The 16,431-nt window shown below is 29.5% G+C and overlaps 1 protein-coding gene across 3 annotated transcripts in view; it reads left to right on the forward strand.

The window, feature by feature from the left end:
• The first annotated feature begins 2,940 nt into the window (after positions 1-2,940).
• LOC142330127 (testis-expressed protein 2-like) overlaps positions 2,941-16,431 on the forward strand; it is a 115,296-nt gene continuing 101,805 nt past the window's right edge. Inside the window, exon 1 of one of the 3 annotated variants that reach the window (XM_075375211.1) lies at positions 2,941-3,067. The gene's annotated coding sequence lies outside the window, so the exon portion shown is untranslated. Of the gene's footprint in view, positions 3,068-3,178; positions 3,315-16,431 lie in introns of those variants that run through there. The other 2 variants (XM_075375210.1, XM_075375213.1) reach the window with 2 other exon arrangements.

A 16,431-nucleotide genomic window follows, 5' to 3' on the forward strand; every position in this document is an offset into this window, starting at 1 on the left:
ATCGAAGATTATCCGTGAAAATGATCGCAGAAGAACTCAACATCGATCGAGAAACGGTTCGTCTAATATTAATTGAAGATCTTGGTATGAGAAAAATTTGTGCAAAAATGGTCCCCAAAAATCTCACCAACAGCGAGAAACACGGAAAAATGTGGCAGCCGATCTGTTAGAGCAAACGGAAATCAATCCAGATTTGTTGAGCCATGTTATTACTGGTGATGAAGGTCAATCCAGAGACAAAACGCCAAAGTTCGCAATGGTGCTCAAAGGAACCACACAGACCAAAAAAAGCTCGCATGTCAAAGTCAAAAGTGAAATGCATGCTTGTGTGCTTCTTCGATTCCAAGGGAATTGTTCATAAAGAGTGGGTGCCTCCTGGACCAACAGTTAACCAATATTAAGACTTCGTAAACGAGTTCTTCGTGTCCATGCCAACATTGCTGATAATTGGATTCTGCATCACGATAATGCGCCATCCCATACTGCTCTGTCAGTACAGCAATTTTTAACCTCAAACAAATTTCAGTACTACTACAGCCACCTTATTCACCAGATATCGCTCCGTGCGATTTTTTTTCTATTTCCAAGAGTCAAAATGGAGGTCAAGTGACACCATTTTCAAACAACACAAGAGGTCCAAAAAGCTGTGACCAGAGTCTTGGAGGATATTACAGAAGATGAATTCCAGAAATGTTACCATCAACGGCAGAAGCGCTGGAATAAATGTGTGCAATCAGAGGGAAACTATTTTGAAGGAGACAACACTAAACATAACTAAAACGGTAAGCAACATTTTTTTTTTCACATCAGTCTCATTACTTTATTGTCGCACCTCGTATATATATATATATATACTACTATATAAGGTTAAATTTTGTGAAGTTCCGTAATATTCAGTTTTTTAAAGTTTTACGTTTTATCAAACTTTCAATTGTGTTCATTTAATCTATATTATATACGGATCTTCACAAAATTTAACCTTTCACTTTATCCCTTTTTCCATTTTTCCTCTTTTCTATTTATCCCCTTTTCCCTTGTTTCCTTTTCCTTTTTTTCTCTATTTCCATTTTCCCGCGCGTAAATCGGTCCCGTAGTTTTTTTAGTCTATAGCGAACACACATACGAACATTGCCTTATATATATATAGAAGAAGAAAGTCTGTATACTTGTTTGTTTCGTAAATATCTCGACCCCAGAACCATCTAGTGGATCAATTTTTTTTGCAGAGGTATTTCTTTCCATGTAACTCATATTTTAAATATGAGCCAAATCGGACCATAAATACAATTTTTCGAATCGATTAGATGAATGTTTGTTCCGTATGCGTTACTATAACATTAATCAGATTGCGATGAAATTTTGGTGAGTTGTGCACACGCCCGCGAAGGTTCCTGATTTAGTTTGGACTCGCTAGGTGGCGCTGGGGTCGAGATAATTTTAAAAATTGTATTTATGGTCCGATTTGACTCATATTCAGAATGTGTGTTACATAGAAAGAAATATCTCTGCAAAAACTATACCCGCTAGCTGGCGCCGGTGTCGAGATATTTACGAAACAAACAAACAAATATAAAATAGACTTTCTTTTTCAATATATATAAAAGCCAATGTTTGTATGTGTGTCCGCTACAGACCAAAAAAATACTGGACCGATTTACGCGCGAGGAATTATGGAAAATGGGGAAAAGGGAAATTTAAAAAGCTATATAGGGAAAAGGAGAAGGGAAATAGGGACAAAGGTAACAAGAGAAAAAGGATAGTAGGGATAAAAGAAAGATGAGAAAAAGAGATAAAGTGAAAAGTTAAAAATTTGTGAAGTACCGTACTGTTAATTTTTTTCATGTTTTACCCAACTTTCAATTGTGCTCATTTAATCTATATATATACTCAAATCTTGCAATAGCGAAGTATTGCCGGGTCTGCTACTTTATACATATATATATATTAGTGAATACTGGTGTTCTTTGGTGGTTGGATTTCAATTAACCACATGTCTCAGGAATGGTTTGCCCGAAACTGTACCAAGACTATACTTCATTGGATGATATACATATCATCCTTATTCATCCTCTGAAATAATACCTTTCAGTGGTTCCAGAGGTTAAACAGAAAAAAAAGCTAAGGTTATGGCTGATGGCCATAGCCTTAGCTTTTTTCATAGCCTTTATTATAACTTCATTCATAGCCTTTGTTTTACTTCATTCCCTTCATTTTATAGGATGCTGCTCCGTTAGATGTTACAGATGATATTGCAGAACTACTGGATTTTAAGAGATGAAATTTAGTATATTATCCAAGACAAAATTTTAATAAATTTGAAGTCAATAATTTCATAGTGGAGTACAGGAGACAAGAACTCAACACACTGATGGTTTTAAAAGTTGAAGGGGAAGACTTGTTTCATTTTAATTTTCTGAATATCAAAGAAATGTTAATGAATAATTGGTTTCAAAGTAATTTTCTTTATAAAATACTAATTAATATCTTCCCTTGTGATGTATCAGTGATGAGGTATTGATTAACTCTGGGTTAATACCATGAGAATGAGAAATTGAATTTTCTGGATCAATTGTGCTTACGTTGTCATAACCTGGTACTCCGATAAAATGTTAATAATTAGTGTAATGCTTCCGTACTTTAATGGCCTTCAATCTTTGAAAAAGTTATTAGCAGGCTGTACAACGTAATAAATATTAGTCGTGTACATCATTAAATCGCAGAAAAATGTAATTAAACTACTGACCAAATAATTATCGGTCTAAAATCTTAGACTATAAGTACGTATATAATATTATTGATAAATTTATTAATGTAATTTATAAAATGAGTGGATTTGGCAAACAAAGGAAGTTTAAAAAATAAAATAAGATCAGTAAAATATATTTTTATTTCCCTTAGTTATTGGTTAACCTGTATTAATGAACAGCTGGGGGAAAATATCCCCGAACGCAGTTTAGCAGCTGATTTTGCATAGCATAGGTTACGCTATAAATTTAATGTTTTGTGTACATTGTTGTTTGTTGATATTGTGACATGAAAATAATTGTAAATTAACACTGTGTTCATTGTAAGTAAATAGCTATCCGTTGTGTTTAACTTTATATTATAGTGTTTGTTAGTTATCTTTATTAAAAAAAGTACTTATTAAGAAATGATTTTTCAGTTCAGGAAAATATTTGTTTACGTGACTTTATCGGTATTTTATTTATGATGCATTTAATTTATGAAGAAATATTTCGTCTGTAATTCCTTCTTTATGATTATTTAGTAGGAAATTGATGTCAGTGATATGTTGGGAAATTAAATTGTGATGTGTAAGTAACCTATCATCTTATTAAACCTTAATTGCGTCACGCAAGATGACATTACCTGGCGCGAATTGTTTGGTTTGCTAGTTTTGTTTTAATGCCATATTTGCTTTCCTTAACTCTACTTTTATATGCCTGTTGTAGGGTAAGTAAACGAAATCTGTCATTTTATAGTGAACATTTTTTTAATTATTAAATAGTAAACATTTGTCAGGTGCCTTATATTTCAAAGCCAAATTATCAGTTCCTTCGATTCAGTATCTGGAAGCACTACTGCAGTGTCGCTCGTCTTAAAAAGACGAAAAAGATAATCCATTCAAATGCAGTAGCCAAGTAGTCATAATTATTATTAGCAAGTTGTGTATTGTTTAATGATTTTAAGGTGTTATCACGTTCAATAAATTTATATGTAAATAGTAATTCAGCATAATATTAATTAAAATTCTAAATATGTTCATTAAAAAAAGATTGAATGTCAGTTAAATGATTAGGCCATATTTGTACTTAATTTTGTTAAATTTATCTTTATGTAGTTAATATATTTGTTTTTCATATAATAATGTTATACAAAACTAATGTTGTAAAACATTTATTAATTGAAGAGAAAATCTTATAAATTTTATTACCTTTCATTGTAAAGCAAGCTTATTTCAAATTTTTATTATGTTTGGTTTTTATTATGTTTGAATTAGCGCGTTTAGTTATGTTTGAATAAATGAACACAACTGCTTCACATTTACATAATCGAGTGGATATGCACATGGGTACATAATGGTGGTTTACTTGCAGATGTGCTGTTTTTTTAAGACTGGATTTATTTTATATATCAGATGCATACCGACCTGGTATGTTAATTACTTATAACAGTTTAACTGATATTAACTGTCAACTGATTTCAGTTTATATGATTGATTACTAAGTAACTTAGAATGTTGTATGAAAAACCTTTACTGTGTGAAATAAACAGGTTGTAGAAAGTTTGAAGCATGTAGCTGAAATAATAAACCAGTCAAAGTAAGGCTGCTTCATAGTCTACATAAAATGTTAAGCTGAGAATTTTATAGAGTATACAACAGCCCTGAAATAAATTGAGGATAGGCATCTACAGCAATGTACAGAATATCATCTCCCATTTGTGCAGAATAATAATGCTGAAGAAAAACTTATTTACAGCTTTAGATCTGATAATGGATAAATGAAAAACAATATGTAGAAAATAATAATTAATTATTAATAATTAATTTATCATTAATTCAAATTGAGACTCCTTTGGAAAACTGTATTTATACTTGAATTAAAGTAAAACTTAAAAGTATGACTGTATTTTGTTCTTTATTGATAAAATTGTATTCAGTACAGATACAGCAGCAGTACCATTAAGCAATTTTCACTTTAAAAAATGTAACATGTTTTTTAATCATTACCTTTTCATTTTATTCTGCTTCTGTATGGAATATCTAATTTGTAACTGTCAATGAGTATTTTCCCCCTTTATTATTGTATTTATTCAAATTCTTCTTCATTGCCTAAACTTTGATTTTGTATTATTATAAATAATTTTAATGCATTGTAAACTGCATGTTCCTGTTCTTGAAAATGTTTTTTTAATTAGTTATAGTCTTACTGTTATAAAACTTAATACTATTGGATTACCATCTGAATATGTAAAAGAATCAAAAGGTCTTGGAATAAATAAATTTAAAAAAAAATTGTTTATAATATTTTTTATTAATGGAACAGCATTATAAAAAATAGAACAGTTTTTATTATATTATAAATTGCAGAAGGATGCAATTCACAATTTGTTTTGTGTATGTATGTGAAGATCATATTTATACGTTGTGTGATTAATATCTTCCATCCAGATGTTCATACTTAAAAAAATATTTTCAATGGGATTATTTTAGTTGAAAAATAGTTCTTATTTCCTTTTCTTTATATTTTGAAATGTTATGAAGTCATTTATTTAGCATAATTGTGCAACCGAAGTTGTTAGAATCATCAGGCATAAAAGTTAACTGCATGTGTTTTTTATATTCCAGCCATATAAAAAACACACCTACACCTTCACCTAAGTTATTTAGGTGAAAGAATGTAAAATGAATAAATGTTATTCAATTAGTTGATAGTTCATTAAAGGTTAGTGATATTATTAAATGGTTTGTAATGGTAGGTAGTGAAAGGGAAGTAAATTTATTGTTTGATGTATGTGTTATTCCGGTAGTCTTTATTTTTGTACAGCTGTGTTAATCCATAACTTCTGATCAGGAGGATCCCTTGTTTATATAAATATACTTCAGCTTTTTACATCTCAAAATTACAAGACTAAAATGATCGATTAGAACCATGATTGGAGAACTCAAGAAATATGATCATAATCCTTTCTTTAAGGAAGGAAGCTCGTGGAGTTTGAGTCATGCAAACTTTTCTTTACTTATTTCACGAACTGGCAAAAACTTTCCAATGAGCACAGATTTTCTTCTTCAGTTGATCCTTCCACCTGGTTCTGAGTCTTGCTTTTAGTTTTTCCTAGAAGTCACAGTTAGAACACTTGTTCATCTCATATGACACAAGATTCAACTAGTATCATCTTATCCATTTTATGCATTTTCCCCAACTGTGATGGTTAATCTATAATATGTAGTTACTGTACCATTACTGCTTCCAGCTGATTATTTTTTCTTCTTGAAATGCCTGTTTCTTGATCCATTTGTCCATGTATTTTCTTTTTTATTATTATGTGTATTTCCATGCCTGCTTTACTGGTCGTTCTAACCTAACATATAGAAGTTACAACAGTGAACAATAATTCTTTCTGAGTCTAGTATGGTTCTCATATGTAGTCATTGATGTTGATTTTGTTTGTGATTAGTCAGTTACAACATAAGTAGTTACAAAAATACTGGATAGTGATGCATGAAATTTTAACTGCATAACACTAAGATATTTTTTTATATTTGATTTTATTTGGATGAAATGAATTTATTTATAGATTATTCTGGCTTTTTTATAATAACTGAGAAGTTAGTTTTAAAAGATTACAAAAAGTGATAAAATTAGATTATTTTAAATTAGAAAATAAACAGTCATGTACTTAATAAAAATGTTGAGGCTAGTTGCTAAGGAAAGGTTGGGATTGAATTTTTTAAAAATTTAATCCATGATTATCATCACATAATTAGTCACTAATAAATGCCACAAATGTGAGACAGCCTACATTCAAATTTTTTTAGGTCGGTGTCCTAAGGGATGTGATTTATTAAAAAGGACTGTAGCTATTTGTATTTATCTTAATTACAGCTATCAAATTTCATGATCTATGTGTTTTGGAACTCTGATATATTTCTTAGTTGGAACAGAATAAAACTTATTTATTGTGCAATATAAAATAAATAAATCTTGCAATATTTTAACAAAAAGAAAATGAAATCAAAATATATTTTTTGTTTTCAAATTGAAAAAATATATTTCTCTAGTTAAGTATTTTTTTTTGCCTTCAGTCATTTGACTGGTTTAATGCAGCTGTCCAAGATTCCCGATCTATTACTAGTTGTTTCATTTCGGTATACCCCCTACATCTTACATCCCTAACAATTTGTTTTACATATTCCAAACGTGGCCTGCCTACACAATTTTTTCCTTCTACCTGCCCTTCCAATTTTAAAGCGACTATTCCAGGATGCCTTAATATGTGGCCTATAAGTCTTGTCTCTTCATTTAGCTATATTTTTCCAAATACTTCTTGCTTCATCTATTTGCTGCAACACCTCTTCATTTGTCATTTTATCCACCCATCTGATTTTTAACATTCTCCTATAGCACTGCATTTCAAAAGCTTCTAATCTTTTCTTCTCAGATACTCCGATCGTCCAAGTTTCTCTTCCATATGAAGCGACACTCCAAACATATGCTTTCAAAAATCTCTTCCTGACATTTAAATTAGTTTTTGATGTAAACAAATTATATTTCTGACTAAAGTCTCATTTCGCCTGTGCTATTCGGCATTTTATGTCGCTCCTGCTTCGTCCATCTTTAGTAATTCTACTTTCCAAATTACAAAATTCTTCTACCTCCATAATATTTTCTCTTTCTATTTTTATATCCATTGGGCCATCTTCGTTATTTCTACTACATTTCATTACTTTCGTTTTGTTCTTGTTTATTTTCATGCGGTAGTTCTTGCGTAGGACTTCATCCATGCCATTCATTGTTTCTTCTAAATCCTTTTTACTCTCAGCTAGAATTACTATATCATCAGCAAATCGTAGCATCTTTATCTTTACACCTTGTACTGTTATTCCGAATCTAAATTGTTCTTTAAGTATTACCTTTGTTGTTAAGTACATTACCTTTATATTACAAGCTTTGATCGCTGTTTACGAATAGTATTGTCACTTTTAATTTTGGAATTGTGCAAATATTATCAATATATATCTTGCGGGAAAATCAGTGATGTATCCCTTTTTTAAAATTCACCCACTTGAATGTAGCAGTTTTATTATTTCTGCATTCAAGTAAGTAATTTTTTTTTATTATTTTTAAAATTTATATTTTATGTTGTTTTTTTTTTAGTTTGTTTCAAATTTACTTTCATTTTAATTTAAACTAATATTTTTAATTTCCTGTGTGTCACTATATTTTTATTTTATTGTGGTTCATACTATTTTCTAAATGGAATGTACTTTGTAGAAAAAAAAAATTGTTTACCTACATTTATTTATATTTATTGTAGTAGCCTCTGATTATTTACTGTAACTGATTAAAAAATTCCAATTGGTTACTATGCAAAGTCACATTGTTTTGCTTGTTGTAGTTGTATTTTAGTTCAAGAAACATGTCCTTATCAGAAGTAAAAAAAAGAAAATAGTTCTATAAAAAAAAATCTTGTAAGACATGAAAATGTGGATTGGGGAGGATTCTGAAAAAGATATTTATTCTCACATTTTTCAGGGACAATTTCAGTTCATTACTTACTAATTAAAATAATAGAACATTGGAAATAATTTTAGAGGAACTTATTTTAGTAATTTGTTGAATATATTTACTCCCTCGTATTTTTTTATAAGTTTTCCTCTCAATTTTTTTCCCACATAAACATATAACCTGTTGTTGTTGGCCTTCTAATATCAATCTTATACAAATTTTACAACCAAGTTAACTTAAAATTATTTTATAGATAATGTGTTTGAATGGTTAATTATCATTTAAATACGACTTGATATTATGTTACAATTTTTTTGTTTATTTGTATTATAATTTAAAAAAAATTAAAAACAAAGAATGAAAAACTATTTTTACAATTTAATTTTTAATTAAATTTTTCTTCGCCCTAAATTATAATATTAAGTATATATTTGTTGTTATTATTATACCAGATTAAAAATGTTGTTTAAATGTGTTACGCAAGTACTGCGTTAATATATTTATTTGTTTATTATATTCTGTGATAATACATTTAATTTCTACTTTATTTAAGAAAAGATTATATATTACATAGAAGAAAATAAACACATATTGTAGATTTAATTAACATTTCTCTTTTTATGAAACCCTTTTTTTATTAATTTATGTATTTTCTCGGAACAGTTAATTTAATAACAGTATATATCTAATTAATATAACAGTATTAATCTACTGTAGGTAGTATTTGTATAATTTAAAATAAACGATTGTTATCTTTGAAATTGATGTATAAAGTAACTCCTAACTGTTTAGTAAACAATTAGTTTAACACTCCTCTTTGATAAAGGTAGGCTATGTCATAATTTGTAGGATAACACTTCATTTTTAGTATTTGATAAATTATAATAAAACGGCTCTGTTAAAACATAATTAAAAATTATTTGACTTTTTTTTGTAAATTACTGACATATTACTTGTTTTATGTTGTCAATATTATTTTTAATAAATAAACTTTTTTTTTAAATAGAGAATAACTATTTAGAATTATAAATGACTCATTTTTAATTTACTTAGCTATTTCTCTTCCAAAGAATTATTTAAAGTTAATTATTCAGTTTCACTGAAGAAGGGTATTATAAAGAAAATTAAATATATATTAACTTATTAGTTCTGGATGTTCCTCAGGAGGATAAATTTCATTTCATTTTAAAGGGAATCATTTATAATTTTATGTTTCAAAATTTGTCACCTGATTTTGTTATGTTGCCAAAAAACTGAATAAAATTAATTTGTTGAGAAGTGACTTCATTTCTGACACCTTGTAAAAGCAAACTATCTTTGGGGAGCTTAACTTCTGGGTATTGAATTTTTTTTAAAAAGGTATGTTTAAGTCTCAAATGTAACAACTGGAATATTTTTTAGGATATAACGTTTGGGAGGCTGTGATAAGTGTTCTAGTGGTATTTATGTATCCAGGTAAATGATTGTTTAAACCTCGTTTTTATTCAGAAAGTTATTAGTAACTTCTTTAAATCCCTCTGCTTAACAGCTTTGATATTTTAGCACTCAATACTCATAAAAAAAAAAACTTTTACTGTACGCAATTGAACATCTTTTAATCTTTAGAGTTTATCACTAAATATTCTGCCAATTTGGGTGTGGCACAAGAATCTGATTTTTTTTTATGACTAGTATTAGTTTAATTTATACTAGTAAAAAATCATCAGATTCAAAGTTAAAGTTAAGTATTGTAAAAGAGTATTAAAAAAACTGTAACTATGTGGTTTATTTTATGTTATTCACCCTGCACTTTATAAAAGTAACATTAGGCCAATGTATCTCGTATTACTTTTCATTATTTTTTATTTTAAATAATAGGTCAACTTCCTACAGTTTGGCAACAAGTTAAATACCATTGTTGAAATCTAATTTAATGGAGAATTTAATGTTTTTTAACTATAAATGAACAATGCGTTCTGTTTCATCTCTGTAATTTTACTGTTCAAACAAACTGTAGGTCCATTAATATGAAGTCTCGATAGCGGAGCCAGTTGAAATAACCCAAATTAGAATATATATATATTGGAACTTGGCTTTTGATGGGGTTCTGAGGGGAGGTGTATTGGTGGTAGCATATGCGTATGACTTTGCGCTACTGGTGAGTGGATGCACTGAGAGGGAGGTCGAGGAGTTGGCGACGTCAGCAGTGGGCTAAATCAGTGGATGGTTGCAAGTGCGAGAGTTGGAGTTAGCGGCCAACAAGACGCAGATGGTGGGAGTTGTGGGTTGGTGTGTCAGATTCACGAGATTAGCATCATGGTAAGCAGATTCCAAATAATGTCACCACACGTGAAATATCTGGGGCTGTGGCTGGAGAGGACTGACCAGTATAATAAACATCTAACTGAGGTCACTGTGAAGACAGAAAAGGCCATTACTACCCTGAGCAGATTGATGGGAACCACAGAGGGCCACGGATGGTGAAATGAAGTACTCTATGCAATACCAGTCCGGTGTGAAGCCCTAGACGTATAAAGAAATGTGGGTTGGCTGGCCTCACTCCAGAGAAGAGCTGCAATTAAGATCATCGCAATATACAGAACGTGTCTGGGGTGGCAGTGGGGGTCCTGCTGATTTGTCTGAGCCTTACAGCTGAAATGAGTATGAGGGAATGCTGAAACCTGATTCTGTGTCCTTCATGATTCAGGAGAGGTGGGATGCCACAAACACAGGAACTTGGACCTATAGGATGATTCCAAGGTTGAAGGAGTAGTTAGGGAGTAAGCAGGGAGATGTCGACTACTATGTCTATCAGCCCCTTGCACAGAGAATTTGGGTCCTACCTCTGCAGGTTTTGGAGACCAGAGTTTCCCAATTGTATCTACTGCGGGCTCGTGGACTCTGCTGAGCACATGTTTTATGAGTGCCCCTGGTGGAAAGATATCTAGGGTGGACTTCACCAGAGGATACAGTCGCTTACATGCTGCAAGGTACAGAACAATGGAGAGCAATAGCGGGGTTGGCTGCTGCGATTTTGAAGAGGAAGAAGATGTATTACCATGAGTGGGGTGTGGACTGATCATTTACTGGCCTGATGGCAATGACCTCTTCGAAGCCATGGCTACTGGATATGGAATTAGGAATCATTTTCTGCCTTATGACATATTTTTGTTTTTTATTGTATTAATTTTAAGATTATTATGTTTTGCTATGTTATTATTTATTATGATTTCGAAGACATGTAACTTTTAGACTTGCTATAATATTGTTCACTGATAAGCAGAGCAGTATAGTGTGCTCATTGTAAAGAACTATGCTGTTAGATGACATAGGTAGCGGAATAACACTTTGATGATATAAAAGTGGAAATATATAACTTCAATAGTGATTTATGTGTTAATTTTGTTTTGCTCTTTTTTGTATTTACTGTATGATTATTATGTTCTGATGTGCATTATCTATTGTATCTTCTATAAGGTGTAATATTAGTCTTGTTGTTTATTCTAATATTGTTAACAACTATCCCGGATAGTATGGGTGGGCGCATTGAGAAGAGCCTTATTGTTAGATGATGAGGGTGGTAATGTAATGCTTGGGTATGGCTCAGAAGTCCTAGTATAATTTTATTTAGTGACTTGCATGTATTATTAAACTTTGTTTGCTGTATTTTGAAATGATTTTTTATCTCTAATGCGTATAGTTTGATATTTTGTAAATTGTGCTGAACCTTGTTTGTAACTGCATAACACTGATGGCTTGCCGTTGATGTCTTGTAAATTACAGGGAGTACTTTATATTTATAGTTATGAGTTATGCTGAAATGAACAGTATATAGTAAATTATCCTGTGGTAGTGATGCCCTATCATCATTGTATCAAATGTTATATATATTGTGTCTTTAGTTAAGTAAAATTGTTTTGTATCTGTAGTCTTTGCTGGTCATATCATGCCAGTATGTTAAGAAGACACGGATGTTTCATGATGTTTTGATGTCATCCAAGGAGTGTGGATGAGTAAAAATTGGGGGAGTGATCCATTGCTGTTCCTTGTGAATCACTATTGCTTACATGGAGAAGTTATTTCTGTACTATGTATTATATGATAAAAAAAAGGAAGGGGACCCAAAATGTGATGACGTGTAGGGCCAGGGAGCCAGCCTTTATGCTTAGGGTGTTTTGACTCACTGACACACAAGAGTGGGTGGGTTGGAATTCCCCAAGGATGGGATAAAGGTCCCTCAAGCTGTGTGTGGGGGGTGTGAAAATGTGAAGGACGTGCATCTGGAGCACATAGGTTAGGGCTGGGGAGGGTAGCACCCTTGCGGAGGGGCATGCTAGCTGACCAGAAGCAGGAGTTGGCATGTCTCTGGGATACACGGGAGACCCTGATGGGACGTCCGTAGGAGGATGAGTCAGGAAGAGCAGGGATTGCTGCCACAACACCCTGAGGTGACTGAGAGGTGCTTAATTGCTGGCCTGGTTGCCTTGGACCTGTTTAAAAAAAAAATAATATTTGTATTGACCTCAAATTTTACAAAACGTTTTTACCCTTTAATTTTTTTTAATTGTAAAAATTAAGGGCCTTAATAAAAAAAGGGTCTTTTAAAATCACTTTTTAATGGGTAACAAAACAGCTTATTTTAAAATGGGTTACATTTTGATATATGTATGTGGGTTGCACTTATTTACACTTGAGGTATATAAGTAATACCGGTTTCTGCATCATATTTATGAACCTCAGAAAGAAAGTTGTGGTGATGAAACAAATTACATGGAAATTTACAATAAATTTTTGCCAAGTTGATATCAAGTTAGTGAACTGCTAATTTACAAAAAAAAACAACTACAGTAAATTAAAAAAAGAAAATTAACATTTAATGTTAAAAGCTTAACACTAATGTAATTCTAAATAGCTAATAATTAATACTTAGCCGACCTTGGTATATTCATTTACAAGTACTACAATTTATTCTTGGCACTGACATATACTACTTATAAATCCTTAAAACCTGCAAATTTTCTTCTGTATTTATTTCATACCAGAATAATTAAAAAACAATAATTCCCCATAATTTGATGTACATTTGTTGAGAATAATATATTTTGTTCTAATAAATTTTAAAAAGTATATTTTTTATTGTTTGAAATTGTAAGTGATGTAATAAAATTTATTATATTAAGTAAACACCTATAATTAAAATAAACTAAAAAGAATTAATAAGAATGACCTAAACAAAAATATATATATATATTACTTATTGAGTTCTTGTTTAAATTCTACAGCGGTAAATTAAAACCAAACAACTGCCAATTCCTAACTAACCCTTAATCTGGCACTTCATAAGTAAAAATTTAAAGAATACTGTACCATTATATTTTACTTTTCAGTGCATTTATTAAAAGTTTATTTATCAGTTTATTTTACTTTTTTTTTAGTAAAATGTGGTTGGGATTAGAAAAAAAAAATGAGAAACCATATCTTATTAAAAACAAAAGTAAAAGAAATACAGAACAACATTATTAATAATAAACTAATATTGTCACGAATGGCGCTATTTTAAATTTATTTTATTTAAACTTATATATATATATATATATATATATATATATATATACAGCCTACAACACTCCCAGTAATGTAAGGATTCTAACATGAGTCATACTAGTAAATCTGTTCAGCTGTTGAGCTGCTATGGTGGAAAAAACATACATACATACACCCTGAATATATTAACTCTTTTTTTACAAAAAATATTTCAGAAACACTTGCAGCTTTATTAATGTCAACATAAATGAAAATATACACACCACATTAATAACAGACACCTTTTCATAAGTAAAAGATGTACATTTAAAAAAATTAATAATGTTAATCATACCTTATGTACTTGGAAAAGTTATTTATAGATGCTAATAGTCAACAAACGTTTAAAATTTGATAATAATAGCAGAGAAATTTCATCTAAATTAATTTTCATTTCACTTTTACTAAAACTGAAATAATAATTGAATATTGATAGAAAAAAATGATGCAGAGCAGTCAGAAAACTGAAAATAATTTTTAAATTAAATTTGACTGAAATTTCATTACTTTTTTTAATATCTATTCGTGTAACTTTAAGTATTTTTATAATAAAACAAATTATACGTTTAGTATTGTGCTTAATAAAAAAAGTGTACAATAAGAAAGTACTTTAATAGTAATTTTAATTCAGTAGAACTGTAAAATTCATTTTAAATGAATTTTTTATTTAGTTAAAAACATTAGTGAAGATATAGAATTCTGATTTTATTAAAGAATAAATTTCAACATGAGAATGTATGTAGACACTACTGGACGGGAAGAGAATGGAAAGTTTAAAATGTGGAAGAAGTTAACAGTATAGGCTGGAAAGGATGACCGGTCTTATTTAAATGAACAGTTCTGGTTGAGTTCTTACTGCCCTGTTAAATATAACAGCTTTAGCTGTTATTGTGAAAACGATATATCTTTTTTGGTTACAGTTTTCTTTTGGTCATTTTACTCTTATTGAATTAACATCAGAATGGAGGAAATGTTAATTCAAAACGTGGAATTTTTCGTAGCATTTTGTAGGTAAAAAAAAATTGTTCCGTTTTTTAGTTTTAAATGAAGAATAAGAGATTTATGATTATCAGTTTTATATTTTTAAGAATTTCTATTAATAAGAACCCATGTGATGATTGAAGTACATCATTTAAATCTGTATAAATATAATTACACTGATACATAATTTTTGTTTCTTAATATGCGATGTATGATTTTAATCTGTTTTTTGATGCCGAAAATGAATATGAACTCAGAATGTTTTTATCATCCACCATTTTTGAAACATTTTTAAATTTAAGTTAAAGGATTTTTTTCATTTTTCACCGTATAGTTAACATTTTAAGCTGCTATATTGTATTTTGTTAGCTCATTTTTTATTGTTTAATTTTGTTAACATAATTGTATGTCTAACAGAACATCATATCTAATACTGAAGAATAAGCCTTCATGGACAAGATTAATCATTTCTGTGCAGGTCAAAACATGTAGCTGAAAACACAGCTGCGTTATTTATATGAAGCACTGGATTTAGGAATAAATTAATTTTGTTCAGTCTTATTGCTGTCTTAAGTTTGTTAACGACAGGATTCCATGGAATACATGTAATTATTGGAACAATTTTCCTACTAATTTCACTAATACGATGCATAAAAATACATTTCTCTAGAAATCATTGCTTTGGATTAGAAGCTGCTATCTGATATTGACACTTCGTAGATGTAATTTGACTATTCCTTTATCTTTCAATCTACTGATGAGGAAAATAAAATTAAATCTTTTTAGTACAAAAAGTATAATTAGCCTCCAACTAGTAGATTAATTAAAATTAAAAAGATAATTAAAATTACCCTAACAATTATAACATTAACATCAATTACAATAATAATAATAATTACAATAACAATCTCAAAGAAGAATAAAGTAAGACGACATAAAAATTCACCTTTCAAATGCAGATTCTCCAAAATATCAACACGAAAATCTTTTTCTACACATTTTTTTCTTAATTGTAACAATCCTTTTAATCTTTGACATTGAAATCTCAATAATTATACCAATATTCTCAACAAAAATGATAAACATAAATGAATGACTAAGATCATCAGCAACAACGATTATAATCTTAATTGTAGGATTAATTTATGAATGAAAAATAGGGATACCAAAATGAAGAAAATAAAGGAGGATAATTAAATATAACATTTATTTTGCAAATAAAAAATATTGAATAATCAATTCCTCTTAGAGTAAAAAAGTAATAATACAATTAATTTTGAGTTAATATTAAGGATAATCCTCATACTAAAATTAAATGAAGCTAAAGCTAAAAAAATGATAAAATCCAGTTAAAAGAATTAAAAATAAGGAGCCATTAACTACATTTTAAGTGAAAAATCACTTTATTCTTATTTATATAATTTAAAAAAAACAACAAAAAATTACAAAAATATATTTGATTACATATAAAAAATTATTTTTTAAAAAAGATTTTATTTAACTAATATTAACATTAATAAAAAAAGAAAACAAATTAGATAAACCTTCTAAAAAGTAAAAAATCAGAATTTACTATTATATTTATATTTATTTGATTAAAGTAAAAGCTTATAAAAAAACAATACAATTTCAATGTATAAATAAAAGAAAATTTTAT

The sequence above is a fragment of the Lycorma delicatula genome, chromosome 9, assembly GCF_047948215.1.
Source record: "Lycorma delicatula isolate Av1 chromosome 9, ASM4794821v1, whole genome shotgun sequence".
Lineage (NCBI taxonomy): Eukaryota > Metazoa > Arthropoda > Insecta > Hemiptera > Fulgoridae > Lycorma > Lycorma delicatula.